The sequence below is a fragment of the Eupeodes corollae genome, chromosome 1 (assembly GCF_945859685.1).
Source record: "Eupeodes corollae chromosome 1, idEupCoro1.1, whole genome shotgun sequence".
Classification (NCBI taxonomy): Eukaryota; Metazoa; Arthropoda; class Insecta; order Diptera; family Syrphidae; genus Eupeodes; species Eupeodes corollae.
In genome coordinates, this window is record NC_079147.1 from 55,943,476 (window position 1) to 55,968,840 (window position 25,365).

The 25,365-nt window shown below is 36.3% G+C and overlaps 1 protein-coding gene across 2 annotated transcripts in view; it reads right to left on the reverse strand.

The window, feature by feature from the left end:
- The window catches only part of LOC129943475 (G protein-coupled receptor kinase 2), a 406,878-nt gene that overhangs the window by 228,002 nt on the left and 153,511 nt on the right, over positions 1 to 25,365 (reverse strand). The window lies entirely within an intron of this gene.

The following is a 25,365-nucleotide window of genomic DNA, read 5'->3' on the forward strand; positions in this document are numbered from 1 at the left end:
CTTTCGAGAAGAGAATGTTTAATAGTTTTTCTTACAAACATAAAATTATTCCGGTGGTAAAAATATTATTGGCGGAACAATCGAGAGATACAGCTTCCAACAACGGATTCAGGCTGATCGATTTCTCCAATATACAGGATGTTCGAACGATTTGATGGGCCAATATTGACTCGAACCACTACCTCGTTGTAGCTACGGCTACGAATATTCCGGTCCATGCCAAAACAACGAAGACTGTGAGAAGATTCGACGTTAGATGGCTACACTAGCAAGAGACTGCCATGTCCTTTTTTGATCGAGTCACAACCTCATAAAAAGTCCTATGATACCTGCATTAAGCATTGGAAACCAGTGACATTATTGTCTCGAAGTCTTCAGAGATGCCCTCTTTGGAGTGCTAGGTTCCACATGACCACAACAGCGAAGACGAATGCCAGCAAGCACATCTAAGCAACTGCATACAAAACGACTATGCACAGACCGACCAGAGCTGCTCCTCAGGTCTACCTACGAACAGAAAAGGAACTCCGGCTTCTAAGATAGAAAAAAGGGAGTTGGAAGACCACGCATTCGAGGAGATAGAGAAATGTCGCAGACTATATGCTGACAATATGGAAAGGCACATTCCTAATTTATATAACGGGGATAACGAATCGAATTCTGCTGTAATAAAGATAGAACCACTCAACCAAGGCGATGCAGAACAAAAATGCCGCTTACCCGACCTCGACATAGTAAAGACAGCTATATCAAAACTTTGGTCCAATAATCAAAACTTTGGTTTAACAAAGCTGCTGGAGCTGAAAGCATTTTGGCGTTGACTTCTTACGGAGTTTCACCAATTCATGGTCGGAGGAAAGAATGCCCCTATAGAGGCATCAGTCTCCTGGACATCGCATACAAGATCCTGTCTGCTGTATAATGTGAATGTTTGAAGCAACCTGATAGGTCCGTATCAGTGTGTTTTCAGACCAGGAGAGTCGATTATTAACCAAATATTCACATTACTGCAGATGTTGGAAGAAACCCAAGAACTTCAAATAGATACCCACAGTCTCTGTATCGATTTTAATTCACGCATGACACAATCTGTAGAGAAGAGCTTTCGCTATCAAACTTGCCCATTTGTGCAAATGGAGAAAACACGCTGCACCATTTATCGAGGTCGGAAAAGATCTCACCGATGCACTTGATGTCAAAAAAGGTGTTAGACGAGACTATTAACTGTCATGCGACTTTTTCAACATCGTTCTGGAAAGAATTGTGCAAAATTCAACCGTCAACACTAGGGGCACAAACTTCCAGAGACCCATATAATTACTCGGGAACGCCGCGCCGATGATATTGACATAATAATTGGAAGATCTAAGCGTGCTGTTAGTGGATCGTTTTTCAGCGTTGCGACAGAAGCGGCGAGTTGTCTCATGTCTTTAAAAAAATTATGTATCAAGAATCTGTATTGAAATAAATTGTAGACATTTAATATTCCGTTAAAAATACTGCAAGTAATCAATATAAATTTTTCTAAAAAAAAGGTATCTGATTTTATAAATATTTGCATTATATGATTTATGTATATTCCGTTATTATAAGCATTCTGTAGCGGTAGCTAGCTCTGACAAATTTAACAAGGTTCACCCAATCTGATCCATTTCAAATTTCGATAGCTTCCTGTACTGGTATTGATGGTATACAAAAGCATACTCTTCTTTGCTGGTTAAAAATTGGACGCACACTGATGAAATGCAAGCAATATTTTTTAGCTCTCAAATTACATCAATTGCAAAAATGGTCAAAGCTTCCGTTGTATGGTGTTCCATTTAAATGTATCTTGATTTCAAAATTAGGGAAATATCTCAATAGGAGAAAGAATCTTGTCACACAAGTTATAATTAAGCTGGCTGTAGAGTAATCTGCTCTCGGATTGACGGGTATTTTCAATCATCTGATTTCGATTAGATTCTTCAAGTTTTTGAATGATTTCGTAGAACTTCGTTTTCATCTAAACAATATTGTTAAGATTGATTTGCACAACTTTTTAACAGAAGTAAAAAGTTTTGGCAGACCTGTTTCCAAAGAAATTAAATAGTTTGGTGCTGTTAAGGGAATATTGAATATTTTCTTTAAGAAATTTCTTTTCAAATTTTTCAATTTCTTCATATTCTTTCTTTGTGCCGCATAACAAAGCGAAGATTTCACGACTGCATTGAAAATATTATACTTTGTTAAAAATTTTATGTGATCTTTAGAGAAAATCTTCTTCCAAGTAACATTAATTAAGTTTTGTGAAGTTTTTGCTCTGTTTGTTAAAATCGATGGTTGGATTTAGTAAAACTCCCAAATACTTATTTTATTTCGATATTTCTAAGCGACTTCCATTAAGTATCTACGTGTTCTTAAATTCACTTCCGATTGGAACGTGAAAAGATCATTACTTTTGTTTTGTCCGTGTTGATGACTAGATTCTACTTGACACAATAGTCCGTACGACGATTTACCATCAGTTGCAGGATTTCTGTTGATTCGGATAACAAAAGAAGTCCATCAGTGTAGAGTAATACATTTTGTACGATACCTGCAAGACACCTCCTGGAATGTGCCTAGTTTGTCATTAATAAAAAGAGCAAATAGAAGAGCACTGAGTAGACATCTCTGCTTTACTCCAGTAAGTGATTTAAAGGGTTTTGAATATGTTTTGTCATCCCAGACTGCAACTTCAGTATCTGTGTACAAACAACGGATTATTTGGATGAATTTTGTTAACACTCCAAGTTTGGAAAGTTTAAAAAATAAAGCAGCTTTAAAATCGACAAACAATGTGTTTACGTCTTTGTTTCAAAAAAGTTCTTTCTAAAGTCTACTTGAACTTCTGTAAGAGTGTTGCTCACATCTACCCAATTTTCAAGCCTGTTAATGAGAACAAAACATCTTCGCAATGACATTCATAAAAGACATGTAATTTTCAACTGCACCTGATAACCTTTCTTATGAATTCGAAAAATTTTCGAATTTTTAAAAGAGGACGGCACATCAACTTTATCAAAAATCTTATTATAAAAAGTATGCAGATTGTTATAAAAAGTAGGGGTTGCATTTTAAAAATATTCGTTCTTGGCTCTTTGGAGAACGAGTTTTATTTCATTGACTGATATAACTGAGTCCAATATATCATCACGAACGAGCGGCTGTGATTATAAGAAAGTTGTTGTTGGGTTGATTTGAAGAAGATTTTTGAAATTTTCAGATAGATCGTCTGCAGAAACACTTAAGCCAATAGAGTTGTGTGACCCGTCAATTTCTTTAGCTTTTTTTCAGAACTGTTTTGTGTTACTTGCAGAACATCTTATGGATTATGTTAATTGGGTTGTGAGTGCGGAAGTTGAAAAATTAGTTGGAGTTCATATACATAGATAGATTTAAATAAACACTAATAGCTAATGAGAATTTCCAGAATCTAAGTAAGATACTAAAATCCTTTAAGTTCTGTACCAAAAACAACTTTTTAAAATTTTGTTTTTCTTTTTTTAATACTTTTCATATACAAATATTTCACTGAATGCATTATTTGAACATTTAAAGTTTAAACAAGATTATGTATCTTTAACACTGATTTAAAAAATTTAACAAATTATTATTTGAGATTTTTTATTTTACTTATCCGAAAAGGAGCAGATGTTATTTTATTTCATTGTAAATTAATAACAACATTTTTGTTTAAAAACCGAGAACATTATCCAGCAAGATACCCAAAAACCTATAAAAAGCAAAAAGTATGAGAAACCAAATATTTATTCAAAATTTACAAACTTACTTCTTTTTTTTATTGCTTAAAGTACACTACGAGGCTGTTGATTGTGGTTAATCGTAAAACTCAAAGCAAAACAGCAAACCTTTAATTTCGATGAAAATATAAGAACATTTTTCACTTCTTGAACTGATGTTATGCTTTTCAAAATAGTGACTGAGATATTTTCTTAGTATTCTAATAAATCGAATTATCCGAAGAAATGTAATTCCTTATCAAACGACTTTGAATGTACCTTTTCATGAACTTGGACTGTTATAGTATCAAAAAATTACATTTAAGAACATCAAAATGAACATCCATGCTTTTTATTCTCCCAACTTAAAAAATAAGGATAAAAGTTAAAAACATATACGCACAGATTTCATATGGCCATGTGGCCAGGACGGGCCGGGCCGTTTGCCTTAAAGTCAGAGGGTAATGGTTGTGTTCTTGTGGGTCTTCCTTACTCTCTTTACTACAGTTTCCTTTCTCAACTTTATACTCGTATATTTACAAAAAAAAAGTAAAATACAAAATAAAAATAAAAATAATAAAATCTTCCCAACATGTTATCAGGCAAGGATGCATTAACCTTAACGTTCAAAAGGATAATAAAATCAGAGTACATTATTCATGAACTGAAACAAGGACGAGCGAAGAAATTATATAGGTACGGGAATACTTGTGGTACGGTACTGGAACTGGAACCTCGTCTTGTCCCAACAAAAATGCTTTTATAAATTGAGCACATAATGTTGTTCAGTTCAGTTTTTGTTCCTATTTTATGATGTTTGTTGTTGGTTTGTGGTCTAAGGACGAACAGTAACATTTTATAACAACAAAATGGAGAACACCTAAGGTTTTTATTTTTATTCTTCAATTTATCACCTTTGATTTTCACGTACTACGCATTTCATTTTCACTCCAATAAACAGATATTAAAGAAGCAACTGGCGTCAAACTGGGATCCTATAGATAGTGGGTAGAGTAGGTGGGCGGGTTAGGCTCTAGGTACTGATGGCGTTTTGTGTTGGAAAAGGAACTTATATGGTAGCTCTTGTGCGGTAGAAAATGATGGTGGAAAATTACATTAATTTTCAAGCCTAACTGCATTAACTACGACATAGTGTTGGATAGTGAATAATGAGGGCTTTTACAATGAATGTGTTGTAAGTGAAGTGATGCAGAGGAGATGAAGGCCACAGACAACAAAGTGATAAGTGTTTGGAATGTTTAATGAGTGTAGGTGGACTTTCAAATAAGAGATATGCATTAGTTTTGAGAAGGCACTTTAAGTTTTACATTAGGATTTACTCCTCTAATGGCTATTGCAAAGTAATTAAGACTAATTTACATTCAAGTCAAGCTTAGTTTTTAATAAAAATTCTATGGAGCAATATTAAAACATATTTTTGTATATTGAAAGAAGCCAAGCTAATACAAACTAACTTTGAGAAAATTTCATAAAAATTTTTTAGGTAATTTTTGAGAAAATTTGAATTTTTGTTTTTTGACCAAAAAGTTTAGAATGGTACTAATTTTATTTTTAATTATTAAAAAATAAAATGCCTCACTTGAATCAGTTTAAAGTCCTTATTTTAAAATTTTAACTCCTTTAGCTAATAGTTTAGGCTGTTGGCAGCGGATTTGAAGTTTCCTTTAATCAAAAGTTAAAATCATAATATACCGTTTTAAAGTGCAGGTTTGTTTGTACACAATATCATAACTTAAAAAAATATTATTTTTTTTAATTTAATTATTTTAGTGTAAGAATAAACCAAGTTTGTCTTTAAACAATGTAACTTTACTCAGCTATTAAAGATATTACTCGAAATTAACTAAACAAAAAAAAAACAGACCGTTGATAACCAAAACCTAGTGACTTCCAAGTCTCAACCATTTTTGTGTGCAACCAATGTGGTCAAAGATGCGATATTTACTTGTGTTTGTATAAAATGATTCTACACGATTTTATGAAACCTTATTTGATTTTTTTTTAGACTTTCACAATGTGTTAATTAAAAACTTGGTTCGCATTAAAAAAAAAATTAAAATAAAGGAAATCAGGCCCTGACCAACGATACGACGTTTTGACTTTTTCAAACTTGTGGAATTCTCAATTAATTTTTATATATTGCGTGTGATTTAAAAATTAACGTAACCATGTTTTGGAGATATGTTGAAAGTATGTTTAAAGTAAACATAAATTTGACGGATATTTAGCTAGTAGGACCTTTTAAAATTCTTCAAGACCTCTTGCAGAGTCAATTTCGAACATTTTCGCAGATTATTTTTAAGAACAGTCTTTGAAAACGTAGTACCCGTGGCATGACGGTTAGTGCGATGGACTGTCATGCGAGAGGTCTTGGGTTCGATCCCTGCCTATGCCATCTAAAGTCTTTTTCACGGGTACTGCTTCTTGCGAGGAACTGACAAATTCTCCAAGAGTAACTCTTGTCATGAAAAAGTGCTTTCTCAAATTAGCCGTTCGGATTCGGCTTAAAATTGTAGGTCCCTTCCATTCGTGAAAACAGTACTAGCACACAGGAATGGTTGAGATTTGTCAGTCACTAGGCCTTAGTTCTCAAACGGACTGTTGCGCCACCCAATTTATTTATTTAGTCTTTGAAAATTTTTCTCCTGCGAACACCTTTCCTCTTATGTCTCCTAACAAAGAAGAATACATTTATCATGCATCACCCAATTTTCCGATCTCTAAGGCAAGCAGTTTAAAGCGTAATGAATCTTTCTGTCTTGCTGCTGATGGGATTTATGTTTCCTAACCTCTAATTCTTCTTTTCAACGAGTCTTTGAAATGTTTTAGGTTCACAAATCTTTCCAAATATTCGTACTTACCACCAGTTCAAAAAGGATATACAAATTTTGTTAAGCAATATCGTCCTATAGATAAATTGTCTGCTATTCCTAGATTGTTAGCCATGAAATTCGTCACAATAAATTAAGCTAAATTAATATCAAGAATCATCTTGTTATGTGGATCTTATCACATCTTAAAGATAAATATTATAGCGTCATGCCCAGGAGTAACTTTTCTTGACGATTTTAAATCAATGTCGGTTTACCTCAAGAGAGTCACCATTGTCCATTGCTGTTTATTTTATGTATTCTGTTTTAGATAATTCCATTTAATCTACGAAATGACGTTAAAATTATTGTAACTAGTAACACCACCAAAGATTGCGAAGAGCTTGATTAATTTTGGGAATGGTGCTAGACAATACAGTTTTTCTGACCTTGGTGTTGTATTAGACTCAAAATTAACGTTTACTGATCACTGACGTGCTGGTTTTCAAGAAACCATCAACAAGGAACCCCTGGTTTGATTAGGAATGTCGGCAGGCAAATGTATCCAAAAAACAGGCACTCAAAGCAGCGCGGCGCGGCGCTGCAAAAAAGAACTAGAGCTGCTTATGAGCTCTATGAGCAGAAGAGGTGAGACTAACACCGACTTCTCAGAAGGTAAAAGAGAAAGCATGAGAAGCGTGCGGTCGAAGGTGTTGAGAAGTTTTAAAGCAGGAATGAAGTTCAAAAGTTATATGAACAGGTAAAACGAAATTTAAAAGTATATAAACTTAGAACCGAAGGCTGCTAAGATGAAAGTGTGAATATCATAGTGGAACCGCACTCAATGCTGAGGATATTTAAGGACCATTTCTGCAGATTGTATAACGGCGACGACGAATCGAATTTCGCTGTCAGGCAGGATGATTCATTCAACATGGACAATGAAAGCCAACAATCCCGCTCTCCCAACTTGGACCTAAAGAAGTAAAGATTGCCATATCTAAGCTGAAGCCTAAAAACAAAGCCGCTGGAGTAGATGGTTTGCATGCCGAGCAGCTGGAGATAATTTTGTTGTAAGCACCAACTTATCTGTAAAATTTGGACGGAAGAAAGCATGTCCGAAAAATGGAACCTCAGTATTGTTTACCCAATACTAAAAAAAGAAGACCCTCTAAACTGCACCAACTATAGAGGAATCAGTCTGCTTAACATCGCCTACAAAGTCTTTTCTGCCGTAATATGTTAACATCTAAAGCCCATCGTCAACAACCTGATAGGTCCATATCAGTATGGTTTCAGACCAGGTCCACAGTTGACCAAATATTCACATTACGGCAGATCCTGGGAAAAACCAAGACACCAAATTGACGCCCACCAACTTTTCATAGATTTCAAGGCCGCATATGACAGCATCTACTGGGATGAGCTGTTAAGAGCCATGCCTAGTCCCTGCCAAACTTCACACTGCTCTATAAAGGTTTCAAAAGTCTGTCCAATTACTAGCATATTCTGATGACATTGACATTATCGGAAGAACTCAGCGTGATGTCAAGGGGGCTTTTGTGAGTATTGAGGCAGAAGCGACAAAAATTGATTTAACGGTTAATGAGGGTAAAACAAAATACAAAGAACGAACTTACAGTACCAACGCGACGTCTCGGTCAAAACGTCACCGTCGGCAGACGTCAAGGACTTCGTCTACCTTGGCTCCGCTGTAAACACAGAAAACAACGCCAGTACTGAGATCAAACAAAGAATAACTCTTTCTAACCGCTGTTTCTTTGGGCAAAAAAAGCAATTGTGTGGTAAAGTCCTCCCTTGAAAGACCTAAGTGTCGCTATATAAGAACCTCATCATAACCGTCCTGCTATACGGTGCAGAAGCATGGACTATGATAAACCAATGCTCCTGTTCGAAAAGTTTTTTAATCAACACCCACAGGACAGCGCATAAACGGAAGACCGCGAACTGGAGACATCTAACTAGGGACCGAGCTAGAAGGAGAAGTTGGTTGGGTGAGGCCCTAGTTGACATAGGCTGTAACACCACCTTAAGTAAGTAATTAAGATCACTATAATTAATTTAGGTGGCGCAACAGTCCGTTGAAAACTAGGGCCTAGTGACTTACAACGCTAAACCATTCCTGTATGCGAGTAATGTTGTCAGGAATTAAGGGGGACCTTTGTTTATAGCTAATTTTAAAAAGCAGTTTTTGTGACAAGAATTACTCTTGAAGGATTTGTCAATTACTCACAAGGGGTAGTACCAGTGAAAAAAAACTTTGGATGAAACAGGCATGGATCAAACCTAAGACCTTTGACATTACAGTCCTAAAAACTAACCATCATGCTTAGATCAATACTGGAACAGTTTCACTATGACCCTAACAAGACTTCAATCTTGGTGGGAACGGCGTTACACACCTTAATACGTACCATCGAATACTTCTTCCTTCATGAAAGTTCACTATGGTTGCTTTCCTTGACACCAAAGGTGCTTTTAGCAACGTGGAAACATCTGCAATCAAAACTGCCCTAACATCTCTGAACGTAGAGGGTTTTCTTGTGCCATTAATTCGTTTAATGATGACTACCAGAATATTTAACACAAAACTGGGAAATTCTACTGCTAGAAAATTTGTTAGTACAGTGAAACCTCAAGGTGGTGTTCTATTCCCACTCCTCCGAAACCTGGTGGTAAATTAAATCCTTATTGGTCTCGATGCGTAGTGTTTCAGAGTGATTGCCTATGTGGATGACGTTGCAGTAGCTGTCTCATGAAAGCATCATTACGCCCTTAAAGAACTCTTACAAAACACCTTAGATAAACTAGTACTTTGGACTGAGTGTCAACCCCCGAAAAACCGATTTAGTTGTATTTTCTTAAGGTCTCCAAAAAAAGTTCTTAGACGAGACTAAGTATCTGGAAACATTGGAAAGCTAATGTACATGGTGGTAATGAATGGGACTTAAAGCCCTAAATTAAGCATTGGTTATACTTCGGTAATAAGACCGATTTTAATTTAAGGTGTGGCAGTATGATGGATTGCTTTAGAAAATGCTACAAACCCTAACAAACGGCACTGTATACCCTCCTCTACCTAACACCTCTTGAAATACTTAGCAAACGAATAACTGAAAGATCTGCAATTCGCCTTAAAGATTCATCGCAGTGGGTTAACAACAACATTGACCACTCCGTAATTCTTAAGTATTTAGAATCAATCCCTAAGCACACAGACTACATCATCCCCTAACTGCGATTCAATAGAAACTTCCAGGTTTCTGTACCTTCTAGATCTTTGTGGGAGGTTCGGGTATTCCTGAATGACGAGTCCTTAAACTTTTACATAGATGGATTTAAAATAAATGAAGAGGTTGGCGGGGGCGTTTACTTTGGACGACTGAAATTAAATCTTTCATTCAACCTTGTCAATCATTTTAGCGTGTTCTAGGCGGAACTTAAGGAAAACGTGCTATCAACATCTGATATCCGTATTTATAAGCTCTGTAACAGTGGAGATGATACAATAGTTTAATGTTCACCTTTGCGGGTGCCGGCCCATAAAGACATTCCAGAAGATTGTAAGGCAGATGAACTCGCCAGAAATGGTACAATACAACCCATTTTACCACATAAGTGCTTATCCTGGCCTATCAATCTCTACCTTTAAACTATGAAGAAGGCAAACATCAGGTGGAATAACATCACCATGTGTCAGTTAAAAAAAAAAAAACATCTGGCCTACTCTAGATTTAAAGCGCTGAAGGAGCTTGCTATCCCTAAATAGATCGCATATAAGCTCTATAATCGGAATAATAACCAGGCACAGCAAGCGCTTGGGCGTATTCTCAAATGACTTTTGCAGATAATGAAGAAGAAGGAAACATTTCTTCCATTTCTCTGTGCAAACCCTGTTTTAGCTCAAAAACGCAAGATTTACCTGAAAGAATTCTTCCATGTCGATCTTAACGATCTCAATCATATAAACAAAATCTTTTTCGTTTCGTCAGGGACACAAACTGGTTTCATTGAGCTTGAAAGAAAGCCTTTAAGATTCATGTGGTATCACTAATTTGTATAGTTTTTTTTTTTCTAAATTAAGAATGTTAGACTTCAAGACGACAATGAGATAACATAAAGGAACAAAAAATAAAAGGACAGGTACATATGCATAATTTAGCATGAAAATAACCAATGAGTATGTAAATTCCTTTGATGACATCCTTTTCTTGTTTTTTTCTTTTCATCCTAAAGAAACTCCTTAATTCAGTTACGACATAAATAATATTACAACACGTGCCTAAAAAGGCGCAGACCTAAGCGAATGTCACAAAAAGTAAAACATCAAGAAATTATTCAGCAGGGTTACATTACTAACATGGCTATTATGATAAGGGTTCCTGATATACATCAGTTCAATGTTAAAGTAAGAAAATAACATGAAAAACTAAACATAAGTATAGAAAGTTCATATTTTATTCATAAGTTTTGCTTATTTATTTTATTTGTTCGCTATTTCAAGTCAAAAAAATAGACTTTTCATCCTTCCAATCGAAAAAAAAAAAAATAAAAAATGTACCTTTTATGCTTAGTAAGAGCATGACCAATGCCTAAAAGACCTTATTTCTATGTTTTTCCTTAAAACAACAAAAATTACAAATGAAATAAAATTAAATAGAAAACATAAACCCCACAACAACCAATGAACATCACCATTATATTTGAGCTTATTATGCTCCATTAAATATGGCTACGCACGTATAAAAAGCATTTTATTATTTTTTATTTTTATTTTATACTTCAAAGTATAATACCTATCTTTCTATTCCACAGTTGCCTCAGCAAATTTAATCTGCTCCAAGGAACGCATATTACACTCGAGAGGAAACTCAAATTCGGACGTGAACGAAAACATCATCTAGACTCTTTGAATATAATATTCCATTTCCAATATTACTTGAAAAAGCTTAGCTTTATACGAAACAAAATAGCTAGGTAGGGTCTTGGAACACTTTTAGGTTTCTACCACTCTAAGCTGATGGAATTACTTAACCGAGACAACCAGGTCTCTATGTATATACTCACTCTCTAAAATATAGGAAGGTACTTTTCAAACCTTCTTCATACTCGCTGTCTAATTCAATAAGAATAACAGACATTTACTGTGATTGTAGGATTCTGTGTTATTGATAAAATTTACCACCAACCCCCAACACACAGCGCCATCTATATATCAAGGACAAAGTTCAAATGTGTTTTCTCTCACAGTAAGCCGCGAACTCACCTATTTTGCACGAAAAACATTTTTGTTCAAGGTAAAAAAAAGTCTTTTAGAGGATCCCTGCAGGGGAGGATGGGATGAAGGTCCCTCAAGGATGAATAGATCAAAATTTAATGGATAATGTTATAAGGGAAATAAAATCTAGGACCACCTCGCCACATCATGAAAAGTGATGCTGAATTTCCACGTGGAAAATCAACCACACACGGTTTAAAAATAAAATGTTTTTAAAGGTGCGGTGGGCGTATACGTAACTTTTTTTGTTTGAATATACAATTCTTCTCTTCTTTTAAATCAAGACACCTGCTTAGTCTTTCGTCATATGTAATGGAACTGAATAAATGGAACAAACTGATTATTATTTCGTTATGTCAAAAAAGCTTAAGGATTCTCAGAAAAAGCCACCATATTTAGAAATCGCTGAATCCCTTCCATAAATAACCTTCTAACTAAGGATAGAATTTGCGTTTGTTGTTTTAGATGAAACTGTAGATTGTTTTAGTCATTTCAACGTTCCTATTTTTGGTATCCCTACACGTGTGCTATGATGTAGAAATCTATGTTCTTCTATAAACAGGTAAAATCTATTTTCTGGAAGAAAAAAGGGTTTGATTGGGAGTTTAACAGCAACTGTTATAAATATCCATGTTGTGTTACCTTGATGCCGATTCGGCGACGACGAAGGTGGTGAAGGAAACCTCTTATCTGACAATACACACACACTAACCAAAACAAAGGGAGGAGTGGGAGGTAAGGTATCAGGAAATTGTAGGAAAATTGAATTGAATTATGAGGGCTTTTTTGTGTCCTTAACGAACGGGAGAAAACTCGATAGAAATTTATCGAGTGGAAATAAAGATACGTTAACGGTAGCTTGGTTCGCAGAAATAGTAGCATAATAAACTGTCAAGTTTTATAAATAAGTTCAGTTGATGTTTTGAAATTCTTAAAATAAATTTAAATTGCGGTTTAAGCCATGTTACAAACAAACACCATCATAACGTAAAGTACTTAAGGAACCCTTCATGTTCATGTAGAAGTTTCCATTAAGAATTTGGAAAAAGGAATTTCACAAATGATATTAAACCACATTAAGCACAAAGGCTAAGGTCATAATGTTTTTAAAGTTCAATTTAAACACGAAGTCAAGTCAGACATATGAGTATTGCGTTGGCTATGACATTGAAATTGGCTTAGGAGATCTTAACGCTAAGCGAAAAAAAGAAGACTTCTTTGCTGGCCCGATCGGGAGATAGGGCCTACATGACACTACCTTTGATAGAGGCACCATACATCTCTAGTATACAGGAAGTGCGAATAATGCACGGGCTAACATTAACTCGGACCATTATACTTCCTCGTTATAGGCAAGGTACGAATATTCCGGTCCATGCCAAAACAACGAAGACTGTGCTATGTTTCACACGGCCACCACAGAAAAACTCCGTGTTTGAAGACGAATTATGGCAAGCGCAACCGTTTTCTTATATGGAAAAAAAAGAGAACATGAGAATTGCGCCATCGAGGAGATAGGGGGATGTCATTACAGGAATGAGGTTCGTACATTTTATCAAAAGGTAAAAAAAAACCTCCCAAGGGCACGAGCAACGAGCCAAAGCCTGGTTAAAAGAGTCAAGGAAAGCATTCAAACTCCCCAACAGAATCCCATAAAATACACCAATAAGAATGCATTAGCTTTGTTTATGGATTTGGGGCTATTAAAAGAAAAATATAAAATCCTGAGAACTCCGTTAAGACATCGCAACAAAGATGTCTTGCCATGTTACAATATGATTACAGTTGCGGAAAAATAAGCAGTTCCCGAAAATTGCGAATTCACGGAAATATTAGCTAGAGTGAAACTTCAAAACATGATGGATCATACAGCAATGTGGCTAATAGAAGGTAAAACGGAGGATCAAATAATTGCACTTGCAAGAAGTCTAGGGCTGCTATGGACAAAGTACAAATGGTTAACATTGGAGGAACCGCCCATCATCAGTTTATTTCTGTTGGCCCATTGTGTTAAGGAGACTAGTGATATCATAAATACAACAGTCATTAATATTTAAAGTCAAATAGCAGATATTCAACCAACAATTAATAAACTTAATGAAGAAACAACAATTTGAATCACGAGTTCTTTTTAACTATAATAGACGGAAAAGTATTAAACGAATAAATGGAAACAAAGTCTACGCGGTCATGTCCGATATGCAAAAGGACACAAAAGAACTTCAATAGAGATGAATCAATTGAGGACGAACATAATTACGAATATGCAATCTCTCCACTGCACGCTAGAATCAGATGCATGGAATTTATTTTGAAGCTTGCGTATACTCTTCGACAAGAGAAGGAGAAGGTACTGATAATCGATTAGGACCAAGAAGGCGGAAAAAAGAAGAAAACAAGAGATCCAAAGGCGTGTTTGCGATGAGCTTGGCCTTGATGTAGATAAACCAAAGCAAGGGTTGTGAAACACTAATGACGGAAACACTGCAAGAAGATTTTTTGGAGAGTCAGATGCAACCGATCGAATAACTGGAGTTAATGGGAAAACTATAATGAGGTTCAAAGTAATGTTGAACGTTTTGAATTGCAGAGAAGTAGTGAATGCAGTTAAATTTGGAAAGAATACTAAGAAAATTGCAGAACTTTTAAAACAAAAGTATCCTGAAAAACTACTCACACCTACTCTATACAAGATATTGGTTCATAGTCAATATATCATCGAATATCACCACTTGGAGAACTGCCAGAAGAAGCCCAGGAATGCAAAAATAAAGACTACAAGAAATATCGATATCAGAATACTTGTAAAGTTTCAAGGATTCGGCAGATTGAGGACCTATTTAACATGCAAGCAATTTTTTCGGATCCACTTATTTCTTCTTTAGCGCATGTGAGAAGCCAATAAGATCTGAAAGAACTATACTCTAAAGAAATTATGAGTTTATTACACATTTTTCCGGATGATAGTTTTCAAGAAATTTTGTGTTTATATATTAATTCGTTTTGCCTTTATTTCTTTTTCCACTGGTTGACTTGAAATATATCACCAAAAGACATAACGTACTTTTGAAAACTAGAAAATAAAAAAAATCGTTAAAATTAAAAAAATAAAAGGCGTTTTTCCCACGGTTTCACTCGAATTGGTCCTTTTTCTTTTTAATCTATTGTTTCAATTCACTCAGATTACTTAAAAAAATGATTTTAATGATTGCATATTAGATTACCGTTATGTTATCATCTCTGTTAAAACTTCTTATTTTAAAACAAATTTGTGAAACACCCTGTAAACAATTTTTTTTTTCAGTTACAATTTGTATAGCCTTGGAAATTTCCTTTAAAATAAAAAAAATGTAAGCAATATTTTTATTCGCTTAGGAGATCTATTTTCACAACCAAAAAATTCAAAACGGCCACTGTTCGGCGATGACGCACCGCATTCCGCTATAGGTGAGATATAGCCACTTAACCTAGAAAATGCAGATCAAAAATTGCCCTACCGACCTCGACGAAGTGAAGAAACCTATATCTAAATTGAAGTCAAACAAAGCTGCTGGAGCTGAAAGCATCGCTGCCGAACTATTGAAAGCACCAACCAATGACTTGAAAGGGAGCATGTATCAACTCATCTGCTAAATTTCGCCTACTACAAAGGAATCAGTTTCCTGAACATTGCATATAACATTCTCTCTGCCGTATTATATAAACGTCTGAAGCCGTTTGTCAAAAACCTGGTTGGTCCTTATCAGTGTGGCTTCAGACCAGGAAAGTCCACTATCGACAAAATTTTCACACTACGGCAGATCTTGGAAAAAAAAATCCCAGGAACTTCAAATCGATACCCCCCTTCTCTTTATCGATTTTAAAGACGCATATGACAGTATCTATAGGTAAGAGCTCTACAGAGCAATGTCTAGTTTTGGCATCCCTGTTAAACTTATCCGTTTGTGTCGAATGAGAATGCACGCTGCTCTATCAAGGTCGGAAAAGATCTCACCGATGTATTTAAACACTCAAAAAAGGTTTGAGACAAGACTGTCATGCGACTTCTTCAACATCGTACTGAAAAGATTTGTGCAAAACTCAACCGTCAACACTAGAGGCACAATCTTTCAAAGGTCCATCCAATTACTCGGATAAGCCGATGACATTGACATAATTGGAAGCTCAAAGCGTGATGTCAGTGGAGCGTTTTTGAGCATTGCGACGGAAGCGAAGAAGATGGGTTTAGTGGTCAATGAGGGCAAGACCAAGTTTATGCTGTCATCAAAAAAGGACACTGAACAACGACGTCTTGGACAAAACGTCACCATGGACAGCTTTAACTTTGAACTAGTTAAGAACTTTGTCTACCTAGGCACCACTATTAACACAGACAACGACACCAGCGCTGAAATCAAACGAAGAATAACTTTTGCAAATCAGTGTTTCTTTGGACTTAGATGTAAAGTCCTCTCTCGAGCATCTTAAATCACCATCTATAAGACACTCATCATTCCGGTTCCCATTTATGGCGCTGAGGCCTGGACCCTGTCAAAGAAAGATGAGAGCATTCTTAGAATGCTTCGAGAGAAAAACTCTTCGGGTGTTTTTTGGTCCCGTACGCATAGACGGAGATTGGAGGAGATATAACGAAGAACTGTACGGGCTGTACAGCGACACTGACTTAGTTAACAGAATTAAAGTCCAACGGCTTAGATGGCTAGGTCATGTGGAGCGGATGGACATCATCGATCCAGACCGGAAGGTCTTCGAATCCAATCCCAAAGGACGGCGCATTAGAGAAAGAGCGCGACTTAGGTGGTGCACGCAGGTGGGTTAAGACCTCATCTGAACGCCACCTTAAGTAAGTAAGTAACCGAAGAGGCAAGATGAGGCAAGAATATGATGTCATCAAAAAAGGACATTAAACCAGGTGTCTTGGACAAAATGTTGTCATGGACTGCTATAACTTTGAGGTAATTATGGACTTTGTCTTCATAAGCACCGCTATGAATTCAGACAATGACACCAGCGCTTAAATTAAAAAACAATAACTCTTGCAAATCGCTGCTTATTTGGACTTTCAAAGCAATTAAGTAGTAAAGTAGAATATTCAAAAAGAGATACAAAAAAACAACAAAAGAGTAAAGAGCCTAATACATACTCCTGTGGTACGCCATCTGTTTCAATAGAACAACTTGTTCTCCCCAACTAGATTCTTATAACGACAACAATCGCATTACTTCAAGCCAATTCCTATTATTGTTCTGACCTCTTCCTGTCACATTTTATGCGAATAAAACTAAACACGCAATCTTTAAGTATATACCTGAAAAGAGATCCAACAAAAAATTGATCCAAATCTTCAACAAAAACCAAATCTAATAAAATTCATCTCAAGCCTCAAATGTATATTTTGCATTTTTGTTGTTTTATCGTGAATTTGATTTTGTTCCGGCGTCTTTCTAAATCCACGTTCAATGAGATGTATTCGTGTTCAAGTCTTACTGTCTCAATTATTTGTAATTCTTCCCATGGGACTTGACACTTCTTTTATTTATATGAATCTTCAAATAAATGGACTAAGAGCAAAATTTTCTATCACTATTTTTTAAATTTGCTTTTCGTTTCCTGACAAAAGCTAAACAAAACAAAAAAATTGCAATAAATTACCATAATTTCGTTTTTTTTTCTTTATAAATAATATAAAAATAAAACAATACAACTAGAATATGGAAGATCTTTTAAATGGAAGATGACTCCAATGACCTAAAAAATAAAAATCACGATTGAAAAAAGACCGGATTTCCCATGAGAACAAAACGAGGAAAGAAACTGAATGTGTACTGTCTTCATAGTGAATAAAATTATAAGACTATCTAGATAGCTTATAAGATGTATTTAGGTGAATTAATACCGCAAAGAAGAAGAAAAAGATAGATACAAAGATACAAAGATACAATATTTTTGTTCATATAGATTGGCATCAAAAGTTTTATTCTATTTCTGCCTTACGGAGAATATAATTATTTGACTGTGCATTTTGTTGATGCTCGGATATTGATTCCAATTAAGGAGGCTTAATTCTATTTGACCTATTAGTTTCTGAAGGCGGATTTTAGTTATTGGTGGATTTATAGCTGATGCTCGTGGCGATTGATGATTGAACGGATGGTGATGGTGGGGCAAGCTCTTCAAAGCTAGATCAATAAAATACATCGAAGAGCTCTTAAATATCATAGAGGTTAATGTTAAACGTGTCAGATATAAAGACGACATGTGACATTGTCTTATATTTTATGAGCTTACATTCAATTTTTTGATACACAAGTCGCTTTAAGAATATTGTGTGTAATGTTAATGGAAAGCTCATATTACATAATTAAAAATATGTATGACCAACTTTTGTTGAAAATAGGCCTTACGACAAAGAATTCTAAGGAAATATTGTTATTTTTTTCCCTTACTCAAAATCACACCAATTATATTTATGTCGAGGAGGAATGAAAAACTTCAAGCACATGGGAATCAATAATACAAAAATTATATACTTGGTTGTTGAGGAAGGTGTTAGGCAAACAATTGTTAGGGTAATATGTTTAGTCTAGGACTGTCCTTAAGGAGTTTTCATGGAGTCAAAATTGTTTTTAAGAAAATTTCTTCTTCTTCCTTTGTGGCCTAGAACGTCCTATGTTTAAAAGGTACACTTAAGGTCATAGTCATAGTTTAAAAAAAAAAAAGTTGGAAATCAATTTAGGATAGGAACATGCCTTTTATTCTTAAATAAGAATGAAGGAATCATTTGCAATATCACAAGTGTTTTTATAGTAAAGTATATAATATACAAATACTTAATTATTTTATACTAACACACCTTCTTAATAAGCACTTTTAAGGTAGTCTTCATGGTTCTTGGTTAGAACAGCCAGGAACTGAATCTTGATTGTTTAATGGTCTGTAATGATTTCGTAAGAATGTCTGTAACCATTTCTTCAGTTGGGCAGTAAATGAAATTCACTTCTTTAGATTCTTAAATGTCACGAAGGAAGTAGTACTTCACATCTATATGTTTAGTTCGAGGATTTATCTTCTCTGACTCCAATAGTTTTAAATATCTTTCATTATCTTCGAATATTGTAACATCTTCTTAATAATATTCTTAGCCAAATAACTTCTTCAGTTGCTTCTGCTAAAAGGACAAGCTCTGCTTTAGTTGGTGATAGTGCAATCAATCCTTGCTTTTTACTTTTGCTGATGAAGCACCTAATCCAATCCTGTTCCTGTCAGTTGGACCTTAAAAGATGGGAAAGCTTGTACCACAATCGGACTCTCAGTGGAAGATTCTCAACTGATGCATATTCGGAAATTGAATACTGTTAAAGAATGCTGGGGTGCTCTGAAGAAAGCACACGAGAAGTCAACACTCTCGAATAAGGTAACGTTAATAAAGAAACTTTGTCTAATGCAGCTTCAGTAAGGACATTATGTTTGAAAGATCATGAAATGCTGGACATTGTGAATCGTCTAAGTGGCTTAGGCGAGCAATTAGCAAATCATCTTGTGGTTGCGTTTCTCTCAGGAAGTTTGCCAGACGACCACAATTCTCTGGCGACTGTTCTTGAAGTCAGAAAAGAATAAGAGTTAACACTCAAATTAGTCAAGGAAAATGACGAATCTTCAAAAGGACCATTAGAAGATGCTGCACAGAAAACCATTAAAATTTTGATGACTGGTATGGGTGAGTGCAATCAAAATGATATTGATTTGTGTTGTGGTACGAATAAAATTGATTCTGCATGGTTTGTTGAATTAATCAACCGCTTCATGACATATGTGCAATGATGATAAATTTTGTAGATATTTAAATAGAATGACTGGCGGTTACATTTATTTAGAAAAAGGGAAAAAAATCGAAGCAAATGGTTCTGGCAGTGGTATATCGCTTTGTCAGAATAAGGCTGTTGTTTACAATAACAGCCAAGATAATGAAGTCCAGAGATGTCAAGTTTAATGAAGAAATTAATGCCAGCTTGACCAAATTACTTACTTACTTACTCAAGGTAGCGCTACAGTCGTGTGTGAACTAGGGCCTCACCCAACAAACTTCTCCATTTAGCTCGGTTCCTAGCTAGATGTCTCCAGTTTCGCGCTCCAAGTTGAGTGAGGTCACCTTCCACTTGTGCGCGCCACCTGATCCGCGGTCTTCTCTACTGCGCCGTCCTGTGGGTGTGGATTCGAAGACTTTCCGGGCCGGAGCATTGGTTTACATGCGTTCTACGTGACCCAGCCATCTTAGTCGTTGGAATTTTACCCTTCTGGCTAAGTCTACGTCACTGTACAGCCCGTACAGCTCGTCGTTCCATCTTCTCCTCCACTCCCCTTCGATGCATACGGGACCGTAGATCACACGAAGAGCGAAGCGGCCCATGTGCTTTCATCCGCTTTTGTCATAAACCACGCTTCTGCACCGTATAGCAGGACGGGATTAATAAGGGTCTTATATAGCGACACTTTGGTCCCTCGAGAGGGGACTTTACCACTCAATTGCTTTTTTAGTCCAAAGAAACAGCGGTTAGCAAGAGTTATTCTGCCTTTGATCTCAGCGCTGGTGTTGTTTTCTGCGTTTACAGCGGAGCCTAGGTAGACGAAGTCCTTGACTACCTCAAAGTTAAGTCTGCCGATGGTGACGTTTTGACCGAGACGCCGCGTCGGTATTGTAAGATCGTTCTTTGTACTTTGTTTTGCCCTCATTAACCGTTAAACTCATTTTTGCCGCCTCTGCCTCAATACTCACAAAAGCCCAATTGACATCACGCTGAGTTATTCCGATTATGTCAATGTCATCAGACTTTTGAAAAATAGTGCCTCTAGTGTTGACGTGTGAGCTCTGCACTATTCTTTCAAGCACGATGTTAAAAAAAATCACAAGACAGCGCATCACTTTGTCTGAAACCTTTTTTGACATCGAAATGTTCTGTTAAGTTGTTTCCAACCTTTATGGAGCAGCGTGAATTCTCCATGGCCATTGTGCACAAACGGACGAGTTTGGCTGGGATGCCAAAACTAGACATGGCTCTATACAGCTCGTCCCTGTAGATGCTGTCATATGCGGCCTTGAAATCGATGGAAAGGTGGGTGTCGATTTGGTGTTCTTGGGTTTTTTCCAGGATCTGCCGTATTGTGAATATTTGATCGACTGTGGACTTTCCTGGTCTAAAACCACACTGATAAGGATCTATCTGGTTGTTGACGATAGCCTTTAGACGTTCACATATTACGGCAGAGAAGGTTTTATAGCCGATCTTTAGTAGACTGATTCCTCTATAGTTGGTGCAGTTTAGAGGGTCTCCTTTTTTCAAATAACAATTTACTGGATGTGACAAAATATGAAGATGATTCTACTTTTGAAATTAATCTTTTTACCAGCAAGAACCAAGGAAACGACAACTTAATAACTAATAAGATTAAAAATGAGGAAATTGTTGAAGATTAAAACAATGTTGATTTTGAAGAACAATTACCAGAAGATGGAAGCATTTATTATTCTGAAGAAGATGGCAATGATTCTAAAGATAATGTTAGAAAATCCAAAGAACCAACAAAAGCGTACCTCCTAAAGTTTTTAACCACATGACTCTTCGAACCCTGAGATTATGAAATCAAAAGATAAATTTTATCCTAGTTAACTTTGGTTTCAGAAAGGGTAAAGCTGATAATAGTTGGTTGTTTGTATGTAAATGGCAGAGGTGGCAAAATTATATGCATGTTTGTATATATACTTGTTTATGTTGATGATATCCTGGTTATTTCAAAAGAACAGAATTTAATTTCGGTAGGATCAGTCAAATATTAGTGTTCACTACAAGGAAACCAAAATCAAATGGGAGATAGTTTTGTTTGACGGGCTGGCGATTGATGATGTTATCGACGCTCGGAGATTAATGCAGATCCATTGTGATACCCTGAAATATTGAACTTGCCTAAATGAATGAGTTTTTTATTCCATTCCTGCAGTAGGATGGATCCTCATCGCTCCTGTAATGCCTGTATATGACCATTCTCTGTACCCTTGTTATGATTTTTAGATTTGTAGCTTTCTCTAACGCTTTCCACTATACCATGTTACCATCAGTCAGTAAAGGTCTAACGATTGCAGTTGATATCCACAATATGACTTACGGATTCGGTTCCCAGTTTGTGTTGAAGATTCTATTATATGAGTAGAATGGAATCAGACCTTTTTGGGATATCCCAGCTTTTGATTCAGAATTAATCCTAGATGGATTAGGAACGGTACGTTATCTGAAATGTTACTCCTCTTCTATGTAAAGAGTATACAAGGTCTGTTTTAAGGGTTTAATCGTCAAGCCACGGATCCCGTGTTAAAATTCTGGTTAAGGATTGGTTATGTAAATAGTTCACCTATAGTGGTTAGACATTTCTCTTTCGCCAGTAAAGCTATGTCATCAGCGTTGACTAGTGCTTTAACATCTCTGTTTCCGAGTTTAATAAGGATTTCATTCAATAATAGAATCTAGAGAAGTAACGAGAGTACACCTCCTTGAGACGTTCCTCTGAATGTTGATACTTTAATCTCTATACAAACTAGATCGCGATAGATGTGTCTATGTTTTAACATCAACATGATTCAGTTTATAATATTGTTTTTTTTAGGATTGTTGTGACGGAGATACCACTTCAAACCCAACGTTGCTGCGGATGTAAATGTCTAGAAGCTTCTCAAATTTTTCAACGATAAACGATGTGAGACTTAATGGTCTGGAGTCTTTAGGCATAAAAACTAATGTGACCACAATTTTGGAACACATCCTCATCAAAGATTATTATAGAAAAGATTGTTAAAGTATGGAGTTACGAGGGGTTTCCCGCAGGATTCATTCCATTAACCATTGGAATTTTATTATTGACCCAATTGATGAGGGTTCATTGGACAGAATTTTGTTAAGTCTTGTTGACTTGTTGGTGCGTTCTATTTAATTAAAGAATTTCCTCCGTTTTTCGTTGAAATTATGCCCTAACTCTTTCCTGACTTTATTTTAAAGAGTCCTAGTAACTTTCTTACATGGTGTGCTTGGCTACATTAAAAAGCCTTCTCATTTGAGGATACTCCGGATATGAGCTTGAACTCGATATTATCGAACTTTTGACATTTTTGACAAAGTTTTCGACAACGATACTTTTAAACGTGGTTTCATTTTTAATTTTGCTGAAAACGTAACTCAATTTTGAATTCAGAGTACTCCTAAAGATTTTGTGATCATCTTGTTCATAGTTTAGACGAGTTGATGTATTCGCAAAGGTCGAAAAACATTTCACTATAATTTATTGTGCTTAACAGGAGAGGGCAAGAATTGGGTAAGGTATAGGAAGGTTGGTTAGGATTTAGGTTGAGGTTGTGTTCCTAAACCATCCTGATTTCTGTAATAATTTCATTTAACTTTGGAAATATTCGGCCATAGATTTCTGGAAACTCTGCTAGTTTCAAGAGTCGAACAATTTTAATGAAACTTTTGGTGATAAGTTCATTGGCTTGTAAAATATTGATATCGAGAATTAGTAGCGACAGTACCAAAATGCAATAAGAGGATCTGCCTCTGACGTGCTAAACTTTAAACGACTACCAAAAATAAAGCCTATAATTTGATAAGGAATGTCGGCAGACAAATGCAGCCACACAACATGCCTGGAAGTTCAAAACCAGAAATGAATTTCAAAATTCTTATGGGCAGGTGTAACAAAATTCACAAGTACATACAAATCTACCGAAGTTGGAAAAATCATAGAGGAACCGCAGTCAATACTCAGGATATGGAAGGACCACTTCTGGGGACTGTTTAACGGCGACGACGAACCGAATTCCGCTGCCCGGCAGGGTGATCCATTCAATGTAAACGACTAAAGTCAACAATCTCATCTTCTTGACTTACACCAAGAAAAGATTGATATATACTTGTCGGTTTATGACCAGACCATGGATAATCCGCGCTACTCCATAAAGATTGGAAACAGCTTAACAGAACCTTTCGATATCAAAAAAGACTTTAGACAAGGTGATGCGCTGACAAGAGATTTCTTGAACAAATAGTGCAGAGCCCCCACGTCAACACTAGAATCACTATCTTTTAAAAGTCTGTCCAACATACTAGCATATGTTGATGATATTTATATAATCGGAAAATCTCAGCGTGCTGTCAAAGGGGCTTTTAGATGTATGGAGGCAATGGGTTTAGCGGTTAATGAGGGCAAAACAAAATACATGCTGTCATCAAGAAAGGACCTACAATAGCGACTCAGTAAAAAAAAAAACAACATCAGTGGTGAAAGTGCCATCACATCAATTTTCATATTTTAGTTACCAATAAAGCTTTTATGGTTTTTTGTACCATTTGTAGTACGAATCTTTTTCAAAGGAACCTGCGATCCGTCTAACTCACAGTCGTGGATGAATCAAAAATTATCTACTGTTATCTTTCACTCAGATTTGGAAGTTTTTTTTTTTTGTAATTTTAAGATGTAGTAACTTCTACTCTGAACGTCGAACTTGTCGAGTTGTAGAAGCTGAGTAAGGTCAATGATTCTCTAGAATTTTCTCCAGGTGAGTCCTGAAACTAAAGGATGTTCTTATTCCTCTACCTTCCCAAATCATCATCCATTCCCACATAAACAAGGCATACCAGCCAACGTTTATGTCACCAACTCCCATCCCACCTCAAAGGTTGTCGAAAAAGATAGCAGCGGTCCTAACTCCTATGCTCCTCCTCACTCTAGGTAACCTAGCTGAATTGCTGTTACCGAATCCCAATCTTTTCCTTACACATCAAAATAATGAATTAACATCAACTGACTCCTCACCCTTTCTCTTCCTCCCCAACCACCTCTCATCTTTATTGGGCTGGATCTAAGGTGTTAAACGGCCCGTGCCGATGATCAGCCTGGCTGGGGGCCCAATTCAAAAATAGATCAGTCTCTAACGGAGTATCCGGATACCTGGCGACCTCCGGATTAACTAGCCTTATCTGTACATGCGAATCTCTGTGCAGATGGACCTTTTTTTCTTCGCATCTCGTGGGACCAAAATGAACAAAAACAACAACAAAAATAAAAAACAAATGAGACCGGTATCTCTTCAGGACCGGGCGACAGATTGACGCTAAAGCCTGCTGCCGTATCTCTTGCGGCCAACACCGAGAAGAGAGTAGTGGCTAACCATGGACCCTCCTCTGCTGTTGGTAGCAACGAGAATATAAAAGTAGCGATACCTAATTTCAGTAGTGGCAGGGTTATGAAAAATATCCCTACCACTACTAATGAGAATACTTCCAGAAGTACGCTCCAGAAGTAACGCTCACCATATTGTATGGGGCAGTACGAATATCAACGACAAAGGTGAGTCTCTTTTTGATTATATTCTTGGTACTAACCTCTTAGTAAGTAATGTTGGTAATGAACCAACCTTCATAACTAAAACTCTACA